This window comes from Hylobates moloch, unplaced genomic scaffold (assembly GCF_009828535.3).
Source record: "Hylobates moloch isolate HMO894 unplaced genomic scaffold, HMol_V3 SCAFFOLD_1, whole genome shotgun sequence".
NCBI lineage: Eukaryota > Metazoa > Chordata > Mammalia > Primates > Hylobatidae > Hylobates > Hylobates moloch.
This window is the reverse complement of record NW_026652276.1, coordinates 165,288,585-165,315,253: the sequence shown is the minus strand read 5'-3', so window position 1 is coordinate 165,315,253 and position 26,669 is coordinate 165,288,585. Positions and strand designations below refer to the sequence as shown.

Here is a 26,669-nt window from a genome sequence, read left to right as displayed (position 1 = left end):
CCTGAGTTCTAGTTTGATTGCACTGTGGTCTGAGAGACAGTTTGTTATAATTTCTGTTCTTTTACATTTGCTGAGGAGAGCTTTACTTCCAACTATGTGGTCAATTTTGGAATAGGTGTGGTGTGGTGCTGAAAAAAATGTATATTCTGTTGACTTGGGGTGGAGAGTTCTGTAGATGTCTATTAGGTCCACTTTATGTAGAGCTGAGTTCAATTCCTGGATATCCTTGTTAACTTTCTGTCTCGTTGATCTGTCTAATGCTGACAGTGGGGTGTTAAAATCTCCCATTATTATTGTGTGGGAGTTTAAGTCCCTTTGTAGGTCACTGAGGACTTGTTTTATGAATCTGGGTGCTCCTGTGTTGGGTGCATATATATTTAGGATAGTTAGCTCTTCTTGTTGAATTGATCCCTTTACCATTATGTAATGGCCTTCTTTGTCTCTTTTGATCTTTGTTGGTTTAAAGTCTATTTTATCAGAGACTAGGATTGCAACCCCTGCCTTTTTTTGTTTTCCAGTTGCTTGATAGATCTTCCTCCATCCCTTTATTTTAAGTCTATGTGTGTCTCTGCACGTGAGATGGGTTTCCTGAATACAGCACACTGATGGGTCCTGACTCCTTATCCAGTTTGCCAGTCTGTGTCTTTTGATTGGAGCATTTAGCCCATTTACATTTAACGTTAATATTGTTATGTGTGAATCTGATCCTGTCATTATGATGTTAGTTGGTTATTTTGCTCGTTAGTTGCTATAGTTTCTTCCTAGCCTCGATGGTCTTTACAATTTGGCATGTTTTTGCAGTGGCTGGTACCGGTTGTTCCTTTCCATGTTTAGTGCTTCCTTCAGGAGCTCTTTTAGGGCAGGCCTGGTGGTGACAAAATCACTCAGCCTTTGCTTGTCTGTAAAGTATTTTATTTCTCCTTCACTTATGAAGCTTAGTTTGGCGGGATAGGAAATTCTGGGTTGAAAATTCTTTTCTTTAAGAATGTTGAATATTGGCCCCCACTCTCTTCTGGCTTGTAGAGTTTCTGCTGAGAGATCAGCTGTCAGTCTGATGGGCTTCCCTTTGTGGGTAACCCGACCTTTCTCTCTGGCTGCCCTTAACATTTTTTCCTTCATTTCAACTTTGGTGAATCTGACAATTATGTTTCTTGGAGTTGCCCTTCTCGAGGAGTATCTTTGTGGCGTTCTCTGTATTTCCTGAATCTGAATGCTGGCCTGCCTTGCTAGATTGGGGAAGTTCTCCTGGATAATATCTTGCAGAGTGTTTTCCAACTTGGTTCCATTCTCCCCATCATTTTCAGGTACACCAATCAGACGTAGGTTTGGTCTTTTCACATAGTCCCAAATTTCTTGGAGGCTTTGTTCATTTCTTTTTATTCTTTTTTCTCTAAACTTCCCTTCTCTCTTCATTTCATTCATTTCATCTTCCATCAGCGATACCCTTTCTTCCAGTTGATCGCATCTGCTACTGAGGCTTCTGCAATCTTCGCGTAGTTCTCGAAACTTGGCTTTCAGCTCCATCAGCTCCTTTAAGCCCTTCTCTCCATTGGTTATTCTAGTTATCCATTCTTCTAATATTTTTTCAAAGTTTTTAACTTCTTTGCTATTGTTTTGAATTTCCTCTCGTAGCTCAGAGTAGTTTGATCGTCTGAAGCCTTCTTCTCTCAACTCATCAAAGTCATCCTCCATCCAGCTTTGTTCCGTTGCTGGTGAGGAACTGCGTTCCTTTGGAGGAGGAGAGGTCCTCTGTTTTTTAGAGCTTCCAGTTTTTCTGCTCTGTTTTTTCCCCATCTTTGTGGTTTTATCTACTTTTTGTCTTTGATGATGGTGATGTACAGATGGGTTTTTGGTGTGGATGTCCTTTCTGTTTGTTAGTTTTCCTTCTACCAGACAGGACCCTCAGCTGCAGGTCTGTTGGAGTTTACTAGAGGTCCACTCCAGACCCTGTTTGGCTGGGTGTCAGCAGCGGTGGCTGCAGAACAGCGGATTTTCGTGAGACCACAAATTCAGCTGTCTGATAGTTCGTCTTAAAGTTTTGTCTCAGAGGAGTACCCGGTTGAATGAGGTGTCAGTCTGTCCCTACTGGGGGGGTGCCTCCCAGTTAGGCTGCTCAGGGGTGAGGGACCCACTTTAGGAGGCAGTCTGTCCGTTCTCAGATCTCCAGCTGCATGCTGGGAGAACCACTACTCTCTTCAAAGCTGTAGGTCAGACAGGGACTTTTAAGTCTGTGGAGGTTCTTGCTGAGTTTTTGTTTGTCTGTGCCCTGCCCCCAGAGGTGGAGCCTACAGAGGCATTCTGGCCTCCTTGAGCTGTGGTGGGCTCCACCCAGTTCGAGCTTCCTGGCTGCTTTGTTTACCTAAGCAAGCCTGGGCAATGGCGGGCGCCCCTCCCTCAGCCTCGCTGCCGCCTTGCAGCTTGATCTCAGACTGCTGTGCTAGCAATCAGCGAGACTCCGTGGGCATAGGACCCTCCGAGCCAGGTGCGGGACACAATCTCCTAGTGTGCCGTTTTCCAGGCCCGTTGGAAAAGCGCAGTATTAGGATGGGACTGACCCGATATTCCAGGTGCCGTCTGTTTCCCCCTTCTTTGACTAGGAAAGGGAACTCCCTGACCCCTTGCGCTTCCCGAGTGAGGCAATGCCTCGCCCTGCTTCGGCTCGTGCACAGTGCACTTCACCGACTGTCCTGCACCCACTGTTAGGCACTCCCTAGTGAGATGAAACCGGTACCTCAAGCAGAAATGCAGAAATCACCTGTCTTCTGTGTCGCTGGGGCTAGGAGCTGGAGACCGGAGCTGTTCCTGTTCGGCCATCTTGGCTCCGCCTCCTCAATTGTTAACATCTTATGTTAGCATAGTTTTAAAATAGACTGTAGTACATATTGCTCTACACATTGTAGAAGTGGTTTTTATTTTTATAACAAAATATTAGGGAATTTTAGTTTAGAATTTTTATCTCTTAACATGTATTTTATAGGTAGTTTAAATCAAAACAGGGTGATTGTGTCATAAATTTTGACACAAATATAAATAAGCGTTTTACCTGAAAAAGATTTGGGGAAGAATCTTAACTTGGCAAATGATGTTTTAGTCTGTTGCCTTTTTATTGCCAAAATATCTTGAATTTCTTTGCAACATTTACAACTATAGATTTTGTTGATTACTAACCTTTGTAGTCAGTTCTAAATTCTAGAATGGGGAAACAGGGAATAAAGGTTTTTCTTAAAACCTACTCCTAGTTTTGCTGCACTAGGCCAAGCACTCTTTTGTTTACTTTTATTCTTTTCTACTGCACTTCACTAATAAAATATGTATACTAAAATTTGGAGACTCAAAAGTGGGCATGTAGTCCTCATATTTGAAATTTAGCCCAAGATCAGTGAAAATCACTCAAGGAAGTTAGTGAACGTAACTTATAAAGTGGTTGCTAGTTTAGACAAGAAGTCAGTGAAATTCATGAAAATGCTATTTTGGTTCAGAAAAGAGAGTTTAGGTTGGGAGCAAGTGGCTCACACCTGTAATCCTAGCACTTTGGGAGGCTGAGGACGGAGGCTCTCTCAAGCCCTGGAGTTTGAGACCAGCCTGAGCAACATAGTGAGACACTGTCTCAGAAAATAAGACAAGTAAATAAAAGATGGATTTTCTAAAAAAAAAAAGAGAAAGCCAAAAGCATAAGGCTGACCCATTTTACTGAGAGTTCAAATTATGGTAATTTCATTCTGAGAAGCCACCTAACACACTTACTGTAGTTGTGCTACGATTGTGAATCTGCCTTCTGTAATCGTTTCTCACTCTTTAAGACACAGAAATAAACATAATTTAGATATGAGTGTATAGCACTCAGATGTTTACTTTTATCTCATGAGAATTGCTAACCCGTTTAAGATTTCTCTTATTCTAATCAAATAGTCTCAATGTTTTATATAAAGATAAATACTTCAGTTTTAAGAATTGTAGCTTACTAGAAATATTAGTCTCTATAATTTTAAACTACAAATAAAGTAAATTTTCTTCATTCATAGTAGTATGGAATCTCTAATATGGGTCATTGTTTTTGCTGGGTCATGGGCATAATGCTTGAAGAACTCCCTCTGATGGGGAAAAAGTGAAATATGATGAAATATTGATAGTAAAAGGATAGATGTCTACATTTAACCTTGAAGGATAAGTAGTTTTTTGGATGGATAAGAGGAATCATGGGCCGGGCGCCACTGGCTCACGCCTTTAATCCCAGCACTTTGGGAGGTCGAGGCGAGTAGTTCACGAGGTCAGGAGTTCAAGACCAGCCTAGCCAAGATGGTGAAACCTTGTCTCTACTAAAACTACAAAAATTAGATGGGTGCAGTGGCAGGCGCCTGTAATCCCAGCTACTCAGGAGGCAGGGGCAGGAAAATCTCTTGAACCTGGGCGGCAGAGGTTGCAGTGAGCCGAGATCGTGCCACTGCACTCCAGCCTAGGTGACAGAGTGAGACTCCATCTCAAAAAAAGAAAAAAAAAAAAAAAGGAATCATGAAAGGGAATTCTGTTCATTTTAAGTAGCTTGAGATCTTGAGATTTCTGGAGCTACCAATAAGAGTGTGTCAGGGCCGGGCGTGGTGGCTCACGCTTGTAATCCCAGCACTTGGGAGGCCGAGGCAGGCGGATCACGAGGTCAGGAGATCGAGACCACAGTGAAACCCCGTCTCTACTAAAAAAATACAAAAAATTAGCCGGGCGTGGTGGCGGACGCCTGTAGTCCCAGCTACTCGGAGAGGCTGAGGCAGGAGAATGGCGTGAACCTGGGAGGCGAAGCTTGCAGTGAGCCGAGATTGCGCCACTGCACTCCAGCCTGGGCGACAGACCGAGACTCCGTCTCAAAAAAAAAAAAAGAGTGTGTCAGAGAGAAGATGGGAAATAAGAATTTAAAAAAATGATATCTTGCAAGATACACTATATTGTGTGAGCTTTATTCTGTGGCTTATAAGAAGCTCTTGGAGGGTTTAAAAATTGAAAGTAAGAAAAAGAAATGTTGGCTGTTGAATCAGAGTAGAATCCTAATAAACAATTTGGTATGATTAGAGTGGTACTTGAGTAGTAGCTGAGAATTGGGATGTAATAGTCAACATAATTTATCAATGAGAAGAGCATTCATCACCTGGGAGAAGAGGAAAGAAACTCAAGTTTTTACCATGGTGTTCTGTATTATGTGCTTTCTCATGTTGAATTTGGAAAGTTTCACTGAAGTTCGTGGCACTGGGAAAACCATCATGCAATCAGGGCATTTTAAAGATAGTAGAGGAAAAATCACACCCGTGATTGCAAATGCTTGTGTTAACTGAATATTGTTTTGGAAGTTGGAAGTTTGAGAAGCCTATCGAACAATATTTCTTTTTTTTTTTTTTTTTTTTTTTTTGAGACAGAGTCTTGCTCTGTCGCCCAGGCTGGAGTGCAGTGGCGCAATCTCAGCTCACTGCAAGCTCCGCCTCCCGGGTTCACGCCATTCTCCTGCCTCAGCCTCTCCGAGTAGCCTGTAGTCCCAGCTACCCGAACAATATTTCTTTTCTCTGACTAATTCTGAACTACTTGAGAAGACAAAAGTTAGAGCTGTAGAGATCAAAGTACCCAGTTAAATACTAGGTAGGAGGTTGTTACACAGGCCCAGTTTCTTGTACCTAAGGGACCAGCCAGACAAGTAAATCACTTTTGCCTGGGTGATGTGAGTAAGAGGGAGGACCTGGAGGCATACACTAATGGGTATCTCTTCCCTTGAAAAATAAAGCTGGGAAAAGGTGATTCCTTGTCTTTTAGTCAGTATTTACTGCTGAGACTGGAAAACATTAATGCAGTGATAATTTGCTACTCTCAGGTAGATTTATTGTAGGTACAGTTTTGGAATTTCAAAGCTGAACGTGATCTTGGAGATCATTTACTTAACTCCCCTCATTTTTACAGATGAGGAAGATGTGGGCCTAAAAAGGTCAACTTACTTAAGATAACACAAGTGGAAGAGCAGATCTTCTGAGTCACCATGCTGACGTCTATTTATAAGTAGAAATGCTAATGCATTGCTTTTCCAATAGAAAATTAAGTGAAATTTCTCATTTCTGTTTTCTTGTATAGAAAACCAAAATATGAGAATCTTAAACACAATAAAGCAAATTAGTATTCTAGCTACTTTACAGTGACTACTACCACTTTTACACATTTCTTTTCAAATGCTTTTTAATGCATACAATTTATATGTGAGGTATAACTGCAGCATCCAAATTGGAATGCAAGAGGACTCACATCTCTTTTCATATGAAAGGGCTCATTTTGCTGCTTGTCTTTTTTCTAGAGAACCATTCTGAAAGAATGCAAGGTAGATATATCAAGAATACTCTGTATCTGGAATTTTTTGCTAACATAAGCTTTGAATAGCTTTGTGAATGTGTACTTCTTTCCTTGAATCTAAAATAAGATTAGACCAGATATGGCAAATACGTTTCTTTTGCCCTTCCCTTAAAGTGATCTCATAGTTAACTGCTTTGGAGATTCTGGGAAGATGGCTGCACTTGCCTCACATTCTTCACCTGAATAATCCACCACAGGGAGCGGCGTCCCATGCCTTGTGGTTCTTTCCATCCCTACTTAGGTAATTGCTCAGATCGCATTGGGTTATAACATTCTGCAACTGTATGTTTTAGAAGCTCATTTTTTTTCTGAATTAAACTAACATAATATTACTGAGTTTTGCATAAAGTTTTATTCTTTAGACTAATCAATATGCTAGAACCATCTATAGATGTAACTCAGGGAACTAATTCTTCTGTTGTCATATGATGACAGATTATTCCACACAAACACACATACTAAAAAAACCATTGTGACCTAAGCTCAGAAAATTTCAACTGAAGCATGGTATTATTATTATTATGTTTCTCAGCATGAGCAGTAGTTTTCCAGACCCTCAGCCAAATGTCTGAAAGAAAATAAAGTACAGTGGACTTTCCTATAACATAGTCTGAGAATTAAAATCAAAGTGTCCCAGTAACTAAGCTGTCTTAAATGGGAAGTGAGATCTTAGATTCTCTTTGTTATTAAGGATGAAGTCTTTGGTGGTTTTTAGTATTTAAGGTCAACACTCACTAATCATTTTTTTGAGGGGTCAATGACAGCTTAACTGCAAAGCATAGTTTCATTTTACTGCCTGGCAAATACAAGCTTATTTCATTAAAAAAAAGCAACCTGATTTTATTTTGCATTTGAAATTTATAGAATACAAGGTCTTTTTGTATCATAGGCTCATCATTGTAAACATCAGTTATCACTATGTAAATGAACACTGAAAGTGCTGTTAAAATATATTTTAAGTTAATATATAAACAAATTTGCTTTTATAGTGTATGGAAAGACTTATGCCCATTGATCATTCATGGTTTTGTAATGAACGTTTTTAAGATAACATTTACCAAAGCTCTATATTTTAATAATCCAGAAAACTATAAAGAAAATAATCAGCCAGGCATGATGGCTCAAGCCTGTAATCTCAGCACTTTGGAGGCCAAGGTAGGCAGATCACCTGAGGTCTGGAGTTTCTGACCAGCCTGGTCAACACAGTGAAACACCATCTCTACTAAAAATGCACAAATTAGCCAGGTGTGGTGGTGTGCGCATATAATCCCAGCTACTTGGGAGGCTAAGGCAGGAGACTCGCTTGAACCCAGGAGCCAGAGGTTACAGTAAGCCGAGATCACCCCACTGCACTCCAGCCTCAGCAACAGAGTAAGACTCCATCTCAAAAAAAGAAAAAGAAAAAAAAATCATTCATAATCTTAGCATCCAGAAATTATGATGTCTATATATATTTACATAATTGGGATCATGTATGTACATACTGATGTAGTTTTATAATCTTTTCACATACCAAATATTTGAATATTTTCTGTGTCACTGAATAACCTTATAGAGCATGATTTTTAGGATACATCTATAAGAATCAGCATATTCCATCATATCAATGTACCACTTTCTTAACCCTTCCTTTTTGACATTTAGATTGCTTCCAAGTTTTTCCTCTTTTAAATTTTTATTTTCTTCTTTAAGTTCTGTTGGACTTGATTTTTTTTTACTTTTTAAAGTAATGTTGTGATTAATGTCAGTGTGCAGAAATATTTCTGTATATCTGTGATTTCATTAAACTGTTAGAATCTATTGGGTCAGCTGATACTAAAGTTTTCAATATTTTTGTCCTCCAGAAAGTTATGCCTGTTAAAATTTTATTCACAGTGTATTAGAGTGAGTTGGTCTGTCTCTTTGCCTTGTTTTAAGTCTTTTTTTTTTTTTTTTTTTGAGACAGAGTCTTGCTCTGTCACCCAGGCTGGAGTGCAGTATCACAATCTCGCCTCACTGCAACCCCTGCCTACTGAGTTCAAGTGATTCCTCTGCCTCAGTCTCCCGAGTAGCTGGGATTATAAGCACATTACACCACGCCTGGCTAATTTTTGTATTTTTAGTAAAGATGGGGTTTTGCTATGTTGGCGAGGCTGGTCTTGAACTCCTGAACTCAAGTGATCTGCCCGTCTTGGCCTCCCAAAGTGCTGGGATTACAGGCGTGAGCCACTATGACCAGCCTTAAATCTTTGTAGATGAAAAATTACTTATGTAATTTAATTTGCATTTCTTTAGTTACTAGTAAGTTTGAATCTCTACCCCCTTCAATTTATGGCCCTTTGCAGTTGTGGGGGCGGGGCATGTGTTGTTTATTCTATGTAGGGGTGCTTATTTTAGTTTTGGCATTTGGTGCATTAATAATGCTTTTTTTTTTTTTTAATTAAAGCTGTGTGGCAAGGAGAGAAAAGCATGGATTTTTAATTCATTTCGTTGTCACTTACGTATTTTCTGTGTGTCTTTGGGCCAACTCTCTGTTATCTGTGAGCCTGAAGTTGACTGATCTGCCAAAAAAGATGATTATGAGATTTAAACGAGACACCTATCCCAGAAGAATCACTCGATGGTAGCTGCACTTCTCCTTTTCCTCACCTCCTCATTATCACCTACCTGTCATTTCTCTCTTTAGGCATTTTTGAACAGAATTGAAGGAAAACGCCATTCAAGTCTGCTATTTGCCTGTAAACAGAGTGGGTACAATCTCACTGACCACCCAATAGTCACTGTTGAAATCTTTTCAATTCTTATGATGACGGCTGATGGATATACTTTTACATTATATATAGTGAGAAAGGAGTGGAAAGAGAGCCAGCATTGGAACAGGCCCAGCCATCAGAGGAGCAGCTTTTTCTTCTCTGTATCTTATACTACATGCTTTTTTTTTTTTTTTGGTTAAAGACTAGTTCTCTGTGTTGCGTTTTTATGCCAACTTTAGCTGCTGCCAGAATCTTGGATGCCCTAAATACCAGTGCTTACAGTGGAAGCCAGCAGGGTGGACCAGACAGTGAAAAAGATTCCTTTGCTCATGTTGCCAGCTTATCTGAAATCTTGAACAGCTGTTTGAATGAATGAATGAAGTACGTATTAAAGGGAGTTACAGAACTTCCAAAAGAACTGCTTTTATCAGGCAGTCTCCCTGTAAGCACCTGTTGAGTAGATCCTCTGTCAAGCACAATGCCATATTTTGGAGATACAACGGAAGTAAGACACTAGTCCTGTGCTGAAGATGGCAGATTTAAACAAGAAAATAGCATTAACAAATGAAAGGCAGGATATATGTACGAAAGGATTACAGGTGTTCTAGACAAGAGGATAGTCATCTAATGTTGGAGGATATTGTCATAGGGACGTTCCAATATATTCAAGAAATTGAGACCTATAATTTGGAAGAGGTTTTGGTTTCTTCCAAAGTGAGAGAGTGAGGCTTAATTCTCTCCTGTATTAAACTATGTTGCTATGATTGCTTTGTCTATGTCAGGGTGACTTGTAAGAAGCAAATGGACATTTGAGTACAACTACACTTTTCTTTAAGACATATGGCATATGTATTTACCTTCCCGATATCAATATGGCAGGTGGAGATGACATGCCATGCCAACAGGTTTTGGCAGACTTGAGTTCTTATACATGGGATGATGTTTTGTTTTGTTTTGTTCTGTTTTGTTTTGTTCTGTTTTGTTTTGTTTTTGGCTTGGGAGAGGACAGGCACCAACAGATGGACTTTCTCAGGATAGACCACCATGACCAGAATGCAAAACTGTAAAAGTGACTGCTATATTTTAATCAGCAAATCTGCCACAGTTGTGGGACATTAAAACCCTAATTGACCCTACATCACCTAAAGATAGGTGCTGCACTCAAGGCTGCAAAGGGAGCCAACCACTTTTATATATTTACATATTTAAATACATTCTCCAGCAACAATTGAAATACTTGTAAGCATTTTAAATCTTCCTGCCAGCTCTGTATTTCAGCCTGAGAACCCAAATAATACACTTTCATCCACAACAGTAAAGCTAATTACCCTTGACTGTACCATTTCTAATACAATTTTATTTTAGCATTTCAAAATACATTTAAAAAGTAAATTATGAGTTCTTCCAAACTAGATTTTCTACTTAGTCACATTAAAATGATCAAAAAATGGAAACATTATAAAATTTTTTGCCAGGAACAACCTAACCCATAAAAAGGAGAGAAGTCTTTTTTTATATTGTCTACCATATGATACAAAAATTAATTTTGGTAATATTAACAAATGTTCCTTTTTTGGTAATACTTGATTCCTGACATAATCATTAAATATATGTTATTAAGTCATGTCTTCTAGACTACAGCCTGAACTGTGCATAAGATTTCTTTGTTTTGAAGTTATAAATTTTATTATTATCCTTTTGTGAGTTTCTGCCTCTCACAGGTCACTTTTCTTTTGTTCAGAAGTGGTTCTGATTTAAGGTACCAACCTTATATGTTTCACTGACAATTATTAAAGACACATTGCTTCTAAAACATTGTACTGTGAACATTAAGTGATAGAAAGATAAGACTCTGCCTCACTCCAAAGCAGCTGATTTGTTTGAATAAAAACTGTGATCACAGATAAATACAATATATAGCATAATGTAATAAATCTATAGGAGAGACCAAAAATATGAAAGAAAGCTTAGCAAACATATAACAAAATCATAACAATTTTTGGATGATAGGATGAGTGAAAGGAAGAGTAGTGGTAAGTGAAGACAGGTCATGTATGCTGGAGCCAGATCTTAGAGGACTTTGTATGTCTTTCTGCATGTTTGAACTATATTCTCCAGGTAATATGGAGAAACTTAGGAGGATTTTTTGTGGCCTTCTCCATCTCCATTAGAAAGTAATACTTGCTCATTATACAGAATTTGGAAAGTACAAAAAGGTATATAAAAGAAATGTAAAATCATTCATAAATTCATTCTCTCTCCTCTGTCACTCCACTCCATCCCGTCTTCCAGTGCTGTTTCCTGACCCACAGTGATGTGATTAGAGCCATGCTTTAGGAATGGCATCTAGATGTGGTGTATCATAAGTTGCAGGATAACTTATTAGGAATCTTAGTGTGCAGAGGGAATAGGAAGGAGTGAATAGAACAAGAATCCTTTTAAAGATAGAAACAGGTTGGGCATGGTGGCTCACACCTGTAATCCCAACACTTTGGGAGGCCAAGGCAAGTGGATCATTTGAGGTCAGGAGTTTGAGACCAGCCTGGCCAACATGGTGAAATTCCGTCTCTACTAAAAATACAAAAATTAGCCGGGCATGGTGGCATGCGCCTGTAATCCCAGCTACTTGGGAGGCTGAGGCAGGAGAATCGCTTGAACCTGGGAGGCAGAGGTTGCAATGAGCTGAGATCATGCCACTGCACTCCAGCCTGGGCGACAGAGGGAGACTCCGTCTCAAAAAAACAAGGAACAAAAGGGGATTTTTATTGATTTCATGTGGGTGTGTAGCAGGAGAAGAGGAATTTTTGTGTGATTGACTGCCCTTTCAAGCCCATGTGGCCAAAAGGATCCCGTTGTCCTCTAACATGAGAAACCTTACAGAAGACAGGATGGGAGACACTATAATTTTGCTTTGGGGTACTTTAAATCTGAGGTGCTATCGAGGCATCTGACTGGTCCAGAAATATGAACTGTCTACACAGAATCAGGAACCCAGGTAGGAGGTGCAGATGATTGCTTCATTTTCTTTTTTGCTTACAGAGCATTCACCTATTTATTTTAATTAAAAAATTACCAGTTTTTCTATTGTGTTCTTTTATGTGGATGGTTTCTGAGGCTGTGGTGACAACTGATTTAAGAAGCATATTTACAAAACCATCAGTTCTATTAAAAGATATATGAGGTCAAAGTTAGTGTGATTCAAGGTCAGTGATACCCAAATTTGACCATTAATCCTATACTAGCGGAAGTGGTGGCAGCTTTTACTTCAAAAACACTAAGAATAATGAGATAACACTGTCCTCGACATGTTTTAACAAAGGTAGTTGATTATCTTGTTTCCTGTAAAGGATTTCCACCCTCTGAGTTTTTCCAATAAGTAAGGGGAACATGAGACAGATACCATTTGTAGATTTAGCTGTATATTGACATTTTCAGTCATGATCCAGAATTGGTCAATTACATTTGACTGCAGTTCTTGGAGAAGTCTAAATGAAAGGGACAATCTGTTTATAAGGAAATGGAGTCTTTCCTGCTTTTTAAGGGTAACATGATTATTTTTTAATATGGATCACGCTGCCCAGAATGCAGTAAAGATTTTTTGTGAGTCTAGTCTTAGGTTTACAAGCTCAGCCTTGTACCACAGCGTCAGTGTCCTCATGTATATATGCATTCCCTAACAATTAGTTGTTTGTGCTTCAGTCTTGTTTTGAATGTTTTTCTTCCCACCATGTGATGTCTGGCCTCTGCTTGAAGAGTTTAAAAATTAAGCATATTTTACTCTTGACCTTTACAGAAATTAAAATTTTTGGTTGTACTGTGTAGGTCTCAGTGCTAGAAATCCTTGCTAAAACAGTTTTTTTAAACCTCTGTCAGCATTTGAAGCTGTTTGAGATTGTAGAAAATTGTCAACCTTTGTTTTATTATTTGACTCTTAGAGATAGTGCTAAACCTCAAGTATGAATTCTCTTTATATGAGACCAGCACACTGTAGAAATACAGGATTTTAGATAGGCCTTTACAATGCATGTATTTTACATAATTTCACCCTACAAATGTAACATGTATTTGGCAAAGGAAGGGCTTTTGTTGCTGTCATTCTCCCTCATGTGTTCCTCTTTGCCTGACTGACTCTGCAGGAGGAACTTTAGTTCTCAGGACCTTGGTTTGCTCATGGCCTTCTGAGATTGATGCTGCCTTTCCTCTTTTTGCTCTTGTTGCAAGGACAGTGCAATCATATTCTTGCCTTCCTTCTTCTGTTGCACAAATGACTGGCCCCCCCTCACCAGGATCACTTGGAGAAAAATCTCTTAGTATTCTGAGAGAGCCTAGACTCCCACTGAGTCCTCCAAAAGGACTGAAGATAGAGGTTTCCTAGAGCTCCTGGCTTCTCTCTTTCTTTTTAGTGCTGGTTCTCTCTAATCTTCTTTGTAAACTCCCATTCTCTGAAAGAGAAATGCTTTTAGGGACTCTGCATGGCATGTGGATTTTACTCACAAAAACTGTGTCCCAGAGCTCCCCTACCTATTTTTGTACCATCTCTTCCCGTTCATTCACTGCTGTATGTAGCCTTGGCCATGTTGGCTTACTTCCTGTCCTGTTATTGGGTTCTTCTGTCTTACTCCTACCTTGCACACGCTACTCTTCCTCTCAGAATGCCTTCCACACATACTACCCCCACCCCGCCTTGTTTGCTCACTCTAACCATTGCAGGCTGAAGTCTTTGCTTTCGAGGCCACTTGGGAAATCCTTTCTTGCTCACCTTTCTTCCCAGGTAGGTTTAGATGTCTCTACTGTGTGCTCCCATAGCATGGCCCACATCCCTTTATTATGGCCCTTATGTTGGTTACAATGACAGGTTTGAGATTAATAAAGTATTTTTTTTTCCTTTTTCCTCCTGTCACCCAGTCTGGAGTGCAGAGGTGCGATCTTGTCTCACTGCAACCACCTCCTAGATTGAAGCGATTCTCCTGCCTCAGCCTCCTGATTAGCTGGGATTACAGGTGCCTGCCACCACGCCCAGCTAATTTTTTTGTATTTTTAGTAGAGAAGGGGTTTCACCATGTTGGCCAGGCTGGTCCGGAACTCCTGATCTCAGGTGATCTGCCCACATCGGCCTCCCAAAGTGCTGGGATTACAGGTGTGAGCCACCGTGCCTAGCATCATAAGGTATTTTCAATACTGAGCATAGTGCCAACCAGTGAGCTGGTGCTTAATAAGGATTTGAAGTAAGAATCAGTGGCTCAAAAGAGAGAGAAAGTATGAAGTGTAATTTCTGTATCTGCAGTCAGCATTCAGAGGCTCAGTAGTCTGAGAAACCTGTATTTCCTGCTTTGACTTTTTCACTATTTCTTAAGTGCTACTGTTCTTTTAGTCTCTAAATCAAAACCATTTCATATCGAGATATGATAAATACATATGTGTATATGTATGTGTATATTTGAAACCAAAAGTTTTGAAGTACAATATGTCCTCTTACTACTTATAATGAATGCTGATGTTTTTCTATTCTATCCTTTTTAATTTTATTTTTCTCAGTGCTCTTCATGACCTATTAGATTGATTCACAACCTCCTTAGGTCACAGTCAGCACTTTGCAAACTACTGCTCTAAATTACTGTACCTTTTCTGTGAGGAAGAGTTGAATTGTTGGTGTATCCGTCAGGGTCAACCAAAGAAGCACCACCGGTAGAAGATAACATTTTAAGAGATTTACCATAAGGAATTGGTTTATGCACATGTTGAGTCTGGCTATGAAGGTCTGAAATCTGTAGGGCAGGCAGTGAAGATGGGAGGCTGGAAGCCTCAAGCATAAGTTGAAGCTGCTGTCACAGGCAGAATTTCTTTTATCTTCAGGAAACTTCAGCTCTGCTCTTCAGGACTTTCAACTGATTCAATCAGGCCCACCCAGATTATTTAGGATAATTTCCCTTACTTAAAGTCAACTGATTTTGAACTTTAATCACATCTGCAGAATACCTTCAAAGTGACACTTGGATTAATGTTTGATTAAATAACTGGGAAGTGTAGCCTAGTCATGTTGACATATGGAAGGATCACCATAGCTTTGTGCAGTGGCAGTATCGCAGCAAATGAGGTTTATCCTAGGTGTGATTATAGCTAATTGAAGACTTTTCCCAATATCCCGCCGTGAGGACTTACAATACAGTCGGCATTAACATTTTTTGGCAGTCTCTATGGAGACTGAATAAAAATAAATAAATAAAAAATAAATGTAAAAAAAAAAAGACCATCATAGTACTGTGAAGAGCCTGGTCATCAACCTTTTTTATGTAAAGAGTAGGAATCCATTTTAGTTTGCCCACCACTTTATATCACATTCCTTTTTTCCTCTGCACTAATGTTAACCTTCTTAAGATCCTCACCCACTTGTTTGGCCTCATCCATGTTTTGGCATTCTCTTCCACTACCCTGGGTAAATGTATGTACGGTTCCTGGGAGTTTTACAGAGGTCCTTGGGTTGAGAGCCCCTTTCACTTTAGCCCACAGTTGTTTCTGATGACCTCCTTGAACGAACAGTTAAGTTCCTTTCAAGGCTGTTTCATTCCAGGTAGAATTTGGGGCTTGAGGTACTCTTCCCAAGGTACTCAAGACCTCAGAGTTTAGTGTTTGCTTTTCATGATGCTCTTTACCCCACTCTCCCTTCCATTCAGAGGTCTAGTCACCCCTGGGGGATTTTCATGGGAGAGTGTAAACTTCTGTACTGGAGAAGCTTAAAAGTCTCACTTTCCATTTTCACACTCAAGAGAAGCTCTCAAACCCTCTTTGGTGTGCCTGGCGTCCCCTTATCCCCATTTCCCCTCTGTAATCTCACTGCGTGTGCACACACATACACCTCGTATTGGTCCTCTCCATCTGTTTTCTTATTTAGACAATTTAGACTAATTTTCCTCCATGGGCTTTTAGAAACACAGTGCTGGCAGTTGTAGTAAAAGAAGCAGGAAGGACCAACTGCTGAGACACATGCTAGAACAAAAATTGATTTACTAACTTAACTTGCTGCATCTGTAAAAGAGTATTTACTTCTTGGAATGAGGAATAAGTTATTTCACCTAGGAGACTGTCCATTGCCCCCAAATGGGTGCCAATTGGGTTAATTAGTTAAATGTTTCTGTGATGAGGACACCTGTCCAGTGGAAACTGGACCAAGGCCACCAATTTATTTCATGCTGGCCACCAGTTGTCAGTTAGCAAAACATATGTCTCCAGTTTAAAACTCTGGCTGAACTGAAAGAGAACATTGCTAATTTCTCATGGATATGTTTAATTGTTTACAATAAATTGAAAAATACTGAGGAAAACATGAACATCAGTGGAATTTCCCAGTTCTCTGTTAAAAAACTTGCTAATTTAGATTTAATTGTCTTAGAATTTGTCCAAATTCAGGATGAGCTAAGTTTACATTTATGAAGAACTTTTTTTCCCTGATTACTTTAATGGCATAAACTATTTTTACAGGGAGAACTTATTTTTAAGGCTTTTCTAGGCAATACTATACATTAAAATTTATTAAAAATCAATGAAAAATAATGTATAGTAACCAGTAAGTCATAAATAGAAGATGGAAAAAAGACCAACCATTGTTTGAAAGTGTTCAGTCTCACTAGAATAAAAATTAAAATTAAAATAAAAAAATAATTTTCAAGTATTTTAACAACACATATTTGCCAATAAATGGTACCAATTATGATTGAATTCTATGTTGTCAAAAGCAAGAGATTTAATCTTATTTCATTAATATTTCTATATGTGTGACCTTAATAAAACTCTACTTATCTTGAAACATTATTTCACTAAAAATCTTCATATATATGAAAATTTAACTTTTCATGTATGTGTTACATATATATTTTACTTATATATGTGTGTGTATGCATGTGTGTGTATGTGTGTGCATGTATGTATATATAAAACTTTCCACAAAGTCAACTGTAGCTATTTTAAATTTGAGGAGTCATGGTGGCTCATGCCTATAATCCCAGCACTTTGGGAGGTGCAGGTGGGAGGATTGTTTGACCCCGGGAGTTTGAGACCAGCCTGGGCAACATAGCAAGACCCCGTCTCTATTAAAAATAATAATAAATAATTAAAAAATTTAAAGAGTTTGCATCCTCTGTATTTGAGGTAGTTGGTGCTATTGATAAGACAAAAATACATACTTGATTTTATCATGGACTTTTGTATATGTTTGAATATGAATATGTTGGGGATACAGTTTACTCCAAATAAGGTAAGAAGAATACAATGGAGATATGAATTGAGAGGACTTAGTAAGCAGCATAAGTTGTGTTTTCCAGTATCTTTACCACATACTTCTGAAGATTATTTTGCTCACGCCTTCTTTTGTCCTTAGATAAGAACTGGTTCTGAAAACTATCCCTCTTTGTATTGCATAAGGGAAGAAATACATGAGAGGTAGGTAATATGGAAGATATGATGGATGCCACTATAAGCAGCCATGCCTAGGTTCCCACAGCCTTGTGTGAGGAAAAGCTGGGAAGAAGATCTTGGACCACCTAGGATGGAAGGTGGTATTCAGTCCCCTTCCTGAGGCCCCTAGGCTTTTGAAACTGGGCTTAGAGCAGAAGAACAGACAATAGGGCCTTGACTTGAGATTAATACTTTTGACACATCCCCAGGTTCTTTGTGTGATTTATTGTCATTAATGTTTTCACTTAAAATGAGGTGAAATGTTCTTAGTTATATTAATCTCTTGGCCCCAAATCTTGTGTTTTTAAACCAAGATAGGATCTTTGCAATCCATAGTAATAGTGAGCAAGTGATTCTTTTAGATGGTAGCCTGGTTAACATAGGCTAGTTTATATTGCACTTCTAAATGATCCTAATATCTTCTAACAGATGTTTATTTCTCACTGATGTTACATGTCCATGTTAGGTCAAAGGGAAGCTCTTTGTATTCAGTATAGTCACTAAGGTACTTAAACTTGTAGAGGGTCCGTTTCCATCATACATACTTTCCAGATTCCAGAAATACAAGAAGAAAAAAACACTGAAAGGTCTTGCCTCCGTAGTAAAATGGCTCAGTCGAGAAGTGACACACACCACCACTGCCCAGAACTCATTGGCGAGAATTACTTACATAGCGCCACCCCAAGGCAACAAAGGGTAAAGAAAGAAAATACCCTTTGTACCCAGAAGGAGAACTGGAAATACTGCTTAGCAGCACTAACATCTTCATAGATAGACTAGTTTACCTTTCTTTGGGCTAGCTCACATGGATTATGGAAGTGAGCTTACTATTTATATGAACAAATATAAATTGATGTTTACTTTCTCTTTTTTTCCCGTAGTTTTGCAAGAAAAAAACTTACTTTTATGATTTTTACATGTATTAATCTTTACATTTCCTTTTTCTCCTTTTTTTACATTAACTGCTGAATTGAGAGTTTGAGTCATTATGTGGATTTGTGGTTGTGAAGGAGAGCATCCGGCCTGTTAATGCTCTCAAATGGGGTATCCCTCAGAAACCTCTCCTTGCAAAAGTAGCTTATGGATATTATCTTTTACCTGGGTAGAGGGGTTTCAGCTGCCTTGCTGACCTATATTTAGTGGAGGGCAGTAAATTAAATGTTTTGGTTTGGCATTTATAATGCCTATTAGATGATTTAGATATGAGAATGAAACTAGCAGAGTGGTAAAATTAACTAAAAGCTTAACTGTCTAAAAAACATAATAATATCATCTAGATAGAAATATGGGTCCCAGAGGATCCATTCCTCAAATGCTCTATAGAATTGTGTATTTATGTGGCAATATTAAAAAATGTGGAACAGATAACTTGCTATAAATAAGCTACAACTTAGAATTCATGCTTTTAGTTAACTTACCATCAAATGTAGGTGTGAATAGTTGAAGACTTGTCTTCAGAGAGGCACATAGTGATAAGAATTTTGATTAGGTTGCAGAGTCGCGATTGACCCTAGAATCCAGTAGCCTCAGTATCAGAATTGATCCTACCTTCTTGCACATAAAAGCCTGAGCTCAGAAAGGCCCAGTGAGTTGGCCAAGCCCACAGAGTGTGGCAGCACAAGTTCTCATTGACCACTGCCTTACATGTGGGCCCCATGCAGTTTCCCCTCAGTATTCTTTCCTACCGCAGTCCTAGCTAGGTTGGCTTTTTCTTTTCTAAGCTAGGAGTTTAAGTATGGAAATAATGATATTATCCTTATGAAATGCTTTAACTTGCCAAAAGTGTCTCTGTAACTTGTAGGTGTTGTAAATCTGTGGTCTTATTTCTACTTACTTGTAAGGAAGTCATATTCCTGCCTATCCTTGTCAAATACCAAAAAGTTCAGTTTTGCAGCCAGAGAATATCCTGTTTGAAGGACTTTGTGATGACTCATTTTATGGATCAACACTGGTAGGCCACAGTACCCAGATATGTGGGTAAACATTATTCTAGAGTCTATGAAGTGTCTTTTAGATGAGATGAGCATTTAAAGCAGTCGGCTAAAGTGGATTACCTTCCTTAATGTGGATTGGCCTCATCAAATTCATTGAGGACCTTCATAGAAGAAGACTGACTTCTATCAGAGAAGAGGGGATTCTGCCAGCAGACTGTCTTTGGACTTGAACTGCAACATTAGTTCTTTCCTGGGTCTCTGGCCTGCAGGCCTACCCTGCAGATTTTGGATTTGCTAATCCCTACTGTCATATGAGACAATTCCTTAAAATGAATCAATTTTAATATAAATATATATAGGATATATAAAAAAACATATAAAGATATTAATTCTATTTTTCTGGAAAACCTTGACAAAGGTAGGCTTCCTTGTGTTGCCATTTGAACTAGCATGCTCTCTACCTCCCATTATGTAGAGTATGTTTCTTTTTTTTCACTTCTTTTTTTTTTTTTTTTGAGACAGTTTCGCTCTGTTGCCCAGGCTGCAGTCTGGAGTGCAGTGGTGCGATCTTGGCTCACTGCAAGCTCCGCCTCCCAGGTTCATGCCATTCTCCTGCCTCAGTCTCCCGCGTAGCTGGGACGACAGGCGCCTGCCACCATGCCCGGCTAATTTTTTTGTATTTTTAGTAGAGATGGGGTTTCACCGTGTTAGCCAGGATGGTCTAGATCTCCTGACCTCATGATCCGCCCGCCTCAGCCTCCCAAAGTGCTGGGATTACAGGCGTGAGCCACCGTGCCCAGCCCAACTTCTTGTTCTTTGGTAATCCATTAAAACACTAGGCTTACAATTAGTGAAATGTACTTTTTGTCCTAATAGACTTTGTCTTATATATAGCATGTGTGTTGTCCTCTGAACTTCTCATGTAAAAATATGAAAAACCGTGGAAACTCTCTTTACCCTTTTCTGCCTTGCTCCCTAGATTGATTGGTAAAGAGAGATAATTTGTGTAAAGTGCTATATTGTCTATAATTTAAAGTACTTTAGCATATATAACATAATATTTATGGGAGTAACTTTGTTTTAGGAACCTTTAGTTAGCTTTCTAGGTGTTTCAATCATGAGTCCACACACTAGGATTAGTAAGTTATTATTTGAAAGACGCTGATTAGAAGCCTGCATCCAGATATTGGTACTTTAAATCTACACAAGACAATGTATTAACGTTAAGTATGCTACAAATAATTGGTGAAATGAATGATGTTGAAGATACAGGGGTTAGCCTTAGAAATATTTTATGTAACTAGACTTTGGGTCAGGCGAGGCTTGCAAATTAACAGCTTTTGGAGTAATACCTAACTAGTACTCCATTTGATCCTGTTTTGTGTTATGTAGGATTCTGGTGAGTGATCCACTTAGAAGGTTAAATGTATCCTACTGTAGAATGTAGTTGCAACTGCCTTAAGTAAAGCTTTCACACAGGCTACTTTTCAAAATGACTTTAAGGACAGAAATCTGGGATTTTAGAGTTTTATGAGATATGCCTATGAGTCTGTTTTTTGCACCTTCCAGTTAAGCAATGTTTTTACATGAGGAGAATTTAGTTTGAAATTTATTTTCATTGTAACATACTCCTTATGTTATAAGATTGTAGAGGAGTAGACTAAAGCCCTCAGCTGTGTAGATCTTTGGAGACTACCAGTGTTTACCCTAAATTGTCTGATGATTACAAACTCCAGTTTGGCTTACTTCATTTTGCATCAAGCACCTAACATACTCCCGGGCACGCACTGGACAATCAATACACTAGATAATTCTACCTATTGTCGATCAGTGAACTAACCTTAATTTGGGGGAAGAAAAGGAAAGTTGAGATTGTACATTGCTCTAAAGCTATTAGAATCCTCCTTTGTGAGGATTGCCAAATTGGTTTTTGGAATGTTAATATGTGGCTATCTTCTCCATGCTTATTGTTAGTTTCAATTTAGAGCTTATTTCGCAGAGCCACTGAAATCATGTGAAGGTGAGTCAGGGTTCTGCCAAGGAAGCTTGTGATGAGTGTAGCCTGTTTGTGGAAGCACGTGAATGTTTGGCTTATCTCCAGGAGCACACTTTGCCAAGCCATCATCTGAAACTCAGTGTGCTAGGACCTGGAACATTTTTCATCTTTGATGTGTCAGGAAGATTTTACAGAACCTGGACCATAGCCTGAACTGAGACCTTGTGGAAGCATTGTGGGAGATTCCTTCCAGTCAGTATTTATAGAATATGCTGAATTTATTTAGGCCTGCATTGATTAAAGAAAATGTGTCATAAAGAAGTGAAGGAAATAAGTTTTTTTCTTATTGTTGAAAATGTATTGCTGCTGTTTTGAAAAAGTGTTGTGGTTCAAACTACTGAAAATGTATATAAGATAATGATTCTAGTTGAAATCTTAAAATAAGCTAATTTTTACTTTATTTGCTTTTCATAGCCTTGAGTTGTTCGTTCAGAAATGTCCTTGCTAACCGTGTTTGTAAACTTGTTACCACTGAAAGCCTGTCTCTGCTGTGAAGCAGTGGATGAGGTCTTGTTTTGTTTCCTTTGATCGAGAAACCAGAATATTGCTTGTTGGCTCTGAAACAAGAAGTCTTAAATTTAAACATCCTTTGTTTACTTTTCTCAGTGAAATAAAACAGGAACAATGTGAAGGTAGCTTGAACTACAAAAATACATATATCTTGTTGGTGTTGAACATTAGGGCCCAGAATGCTGTTGGCCTTTAGAGTTTTTTGTGTTGCTGGAATACCAGGAGGAGTCATGCTCTGATTATTATTTGATTAATTATCCATATTTTTGTAGAGCAATTAAGGTTAATAAAATAAAAATAATAGAACTATTATAAGAAAATGGAAAGAATCAAAATCATGTAGATGAAAGGGCTTCCTGGTCAGAGAAAACACAGAAAGCCTAGCAGGCCATGAGTCATTGTGTAATGACAGTGCATTGCTCTGGACATAGGTGGGGATTTTGGCAGCCTAATCTATGTTCTAATACTAAGTCAGTTATGCAGATTTTTGCTTAAAGGGCATTAAACATCCTAGTGGGTGATATATTCAAAGCATGTTTATGAAAGAGAGTATGAGGCTGGGCTCATGCCTATAATCCCAGTACTTTGGGAGACCAAGGTGGAAGGATCATTTGAGGCCAAGAGATCAAGACCAGCCTATGCAATATGGTGAGACCCCAATCTCTATTAAAAATGTTTTTAAATTTAATTTAAAAAAAGAGAGTATGATATGGGTAGTAGGTATCAGGGGAAATATTATCCCTCATATTACCCTGGGAAAGCTTTTCCTCTCCCCTCATTGAACCAAGCATAATTACATGGACTATTTCATTTTATTTTCATAATACTCTTATGGGGATAGGCATTATTATAAAAACCATTTTGTAAATAAGGAGACTGCTCCTTAGCACGGTTTTACAACTTGGCAAGTGCTACATAGCTAGGGAATTTAGGGGGCTTTAAATTAGGTTGAAATTAGGACCATACCAATTGGGGATCATATGAATTGGGAATATCTTTCTCTTTATCTGCACCATGCTCTTTGGCTTAACGATATATGTATCTCAGGGTCTTCCATGTCAGTAGAGAGATATACATCTCTTCAATCACTGCATTGAATTACATATTTGTATATATCATAATTTAGCAGGCCATTTTCTCTACTGGTGGACAATTAGGCAATTTCCTGCTTTGGGCTATTATAGATGGTGCTTTAATGAACTTCTTTCGAAATACATCTTTGTACACATTTGCAAGTATTTCTGTAAACACTTAAATGTGACATGATTATGTAAAAGACATTTACATTTAAAATATTGATAACTACTTTCTAATTATGCTTTCCTCTTCAAAAGTAACCTTTTTTTCTATATCCTCACAAACACTGGATGTTGTAGTCTTTTTTTTTTTTTTTTTTTTTGAGTCTCATTATGTCACCCAGGCTTGAGTGCAATGGCGTGATTTTAGCTCACTGCAACCTCTGCGTCCCAGGTTCAAGCAATTCTTCCACAGCCTCCCGAGGTGCACGCCACCACGCCCAGTTAATTGTTGTATTTTTAGTAGAGATGGGGTTTCGCCATGTTGGCCAGACTGGTTTCAAGCCCCTGTCCTCAAGTGATCCGCCCTCCTAGATCTCACAAAATGCCGGGATTACAGGCGTGAGCCACCGTGCCCTGCCTGGATGTGGTAGTCTTTTAAAAAAATCTATTCTTATGGATGAATGCATAGTATCTCCTTGTTTTAATTTGCATTTGCTTAATTTTTAATAAAGCTGAGCATCTTTACATCATTTATTGGACATTAGTATTTCTTCTTTGTTCAATTCTCAGTTTCCTTTACCTACTTATACATGCAATTGTTTGAGTTGATAAAGCCCTTTATATATTAGGAATATTCACGATTCATCTTAATATTTGGTCATACTTTCTCCTAATCTGTGACTTTTCTTATAACTTCATTATGGTATATTTTATTGCCTAGAAGTTTTTGGGCTTTGTTTTTAATCAAATTATTTATTTCCTTTAGAACTTCTAGGATCTGTGAATTTCTTTCTAACCTGTTAGCTGAACATTGTCCCAAATTTTCTTTTGGCACTTTTTATATGTGTATATATTTTTGTTCTGAATTGTATTTTTCTTCGTGATATAAATAGGAATTTTTTCAGATAGGTATCTAATTCTTTTTATAATTTATTAAATAGACCACTCTAATTTGAATAGAAAAGAAGAGGAGTGGAACAGAATAGGATATAAAAATGAATCTATCCCAGAGCTCAAACCATATTGCCTTAATAAGTGAAGTTTTATTATGTGTTTTGATATCCACTAGGGCCTGATTCTACCCTTATTCTTTTTCAAACTGCTTGTTAGTTTTCATGAAAAATGTAGATAGGATTTTATTTTTTATTGCCCTGAATTCATAAATTAACTTAGGGTAAACTGATATTTACAGTTATTTAGAAATGTGGATGTCTTTATAATATTAAGGATTTTCATCCAGGAAAATAATATGGTATTGCACTTTCTTCGGGGCTTTTTGTACTCAGCACTTAGTTTTATATAGAGAAAAATGCTTGTACATTTATGGTTGGTAATTACTAAGTATTTTATTGTTTTGATCATTTTGTTGTATTTTCTAAGTTGTTTTTGTATATAGGTATTGAGTTTTAAAAGTTATATCGCTTTACTGAACTCTTATTAGTTCTAATACTTTTTCTGTTAAAGCTCTTGGATTTTCCAAGTAATCAGTTGTTTAATCTGCAAATAACGACTTCTGGCTTTTCTTTTTCAATAATTTGCAGTGTTTTCTGCATGCCTACTTAATTTACAAGCCTATAAGTAAGCTGAAGATGAAGAGTGTATTACATTATTTTCTTTTTCTTTTCTTTTCTTTTTTTTTTTTTTTTTTTTTTTTTTGAGACTGAGTCTCGCTCTGTCACCCAGGCTGGAGTGCAGTGGCGCAATAGTTCACTGCAATCTCCACCTCCCGGGTTCATGCCATTCTCCTGCTTCAGCCTCCCTAGTAGCTAGGACTACAGGCGCCCGGCACCACGCCCGGCTAATTTTTTGTATTTTTAGTAGAGATGGGGTTTCACTGTGTTAGCGAGGACAGTCTGGATCTCCTGACCTCATGATCTGCCCACCTCGGCCTCCCAAAATGCTGGGATTAAAGAATGAAATGGTGGCATAGTCATCTGATTGCTAGATGTCTCAAAAATTATACACAGTATTATTTTCCAATATGCAGTCTTACTGTTTGAGGTTTGTTTTATTTAATTTCAGAATACCCTCAAATGAACTTTATAAACTAGCCTGAATAGGGAAGAACATTCTGATATCAGAGTGTTTGGGATCCTGGAAAAAAAAAAAAGGTGGGAAGGAGTTATTTATTTGAAACAGTTCTTTCATGCTTACTTTATATATAGGCACACACATACATATTTATTTACTTACTAGTACTAGTGAAATTGAACAATGTTCCAGAATGAATACTGTTTAAACCATTGTTTTGCATTCATAAACCTGGACCTATTAGCAGAAGTAGAGAAGTGGTAAATATTAATGAATAATTTCCAGTCATATCTGCCAGTGATTTCCAGGACGCAAGAGACCCAGGCCCAGCTAACTGTTATTTTGTGTTTAAAGCTTGCTCCTATAGGCATTTTCCATTGCAGTATACTCAACTTTCAATGTTTTCCAGAAAACTATAGATAATGTTTATGTGTGTGTATACATATTTTGGTCTAGGGTCTTATATTTGAAATATACGTTCCTTCTCTTCTGCACTCAAATATGTGAATTTCTGTTTATTCTTCAAGACTCAAGTCAAATATCTTTGTCTTCACAAAATTCTTTACTTTCTCAGGAAAATTTTAAAAATAGTTGGTATATGCTGCTTTTATATCAGTTACCACATTATTTTGTAGGTGCTTATTTTGATTTCTGTGTCCTTCCTAAACTGTAAGCTACTAGAAACTATTCCTTCTCCAGTGCCTAGCACAATGTCATGCATGAGTTTAGAACTGTAAAATATTGTTGAATGAATAAATGTGAATAAGTGATTACTAAAAATATAAAAGGAAGTGAAAGATCAAAAGAGCTGTCTAAGAGAAAGTTATAAGTATGACTATTTAAGAAGAATATTAGGCCGGGCATAGTAGCTTAAGCTGGTAATCCCAGCACTTTGGGAGGCCAAGATGGGAGGATTGCTTGAGCCTGGGAATTCAAGACCAGCGTGGGCAATATAGTGAGACCTCGCCTCTACAAAAAAAATTTTAAAAATTAGCTGAGTATGATGGCATGTGCTTGTAATCCTAGCTACTCAGGAGGCTACAGTGGGAGAATTACTTGAGCTCAGAAAGCAAAAGCTACAGTGAGCCTACCACTGCACTCCAGCTTGGAGTGCAGAACAAGACCCTATCTCAATGAAAAAAAAAAAAGAAGAAGAAAAGAAAAAGAAAAATATTAGCATGGGAAACATGCTAATATTTATGAAATATTATGAAAAGATAAATAAAAGCACCAATCCTATACTATGGAAATGTGCATTTTGATGCAGTAAGGCTTACTATGGTGGAGAAACATGGTAGAGACCAAATAGGGATCCAAGTGGCACGAGGCTATGAAAACATGTTGAAAG

General features: G+C 38.2%; 1 protein-coding gene, 1 long non-coding RNA gene and 1 other non-coding gene across 9 annotated transcripts in view; 2 read left to right on the top strand and 1 right to left on the bottom strand.

Annotated features, from left to right (window-relative positions):
* Positions 1–26,669, top strand: part of PPP1R9A (protein phosphatase 1 regulatory subunit 9A) — a 399,467-nt gene that overhangs the window by 189,192 nt on the left and 183,606 nt on the right. The gene's annotated exons all lie outside the window — the stretch shown is intronic.
* The window catches only part of LOC116814080 (uncharacterized), a 179,290-nt gene that overhangs the window by 52,443 nt on the left and 100,178 nt on the right, over positions 1–26,669 (bottom strand). The window contains exon 3 of the long non-coding RNA XR_009208787.1: positions 25,484–25,558. This is a non-coding gene — a long non-coding RNA (uncharacterized LOC116814080). The remainder of the gene's footprint in view (positions 1–25,483; positions 25,559–26,669) is intronic.
* LOC116809749 (U4 spliceosomal RNA) lies at positions 15,165–15,305 on the top strand. The gene has a single exon (XR_004369939.1). It is a non-coding gene; the product is annotated as a U4 spliceosomal RNA (small nuclear RNA).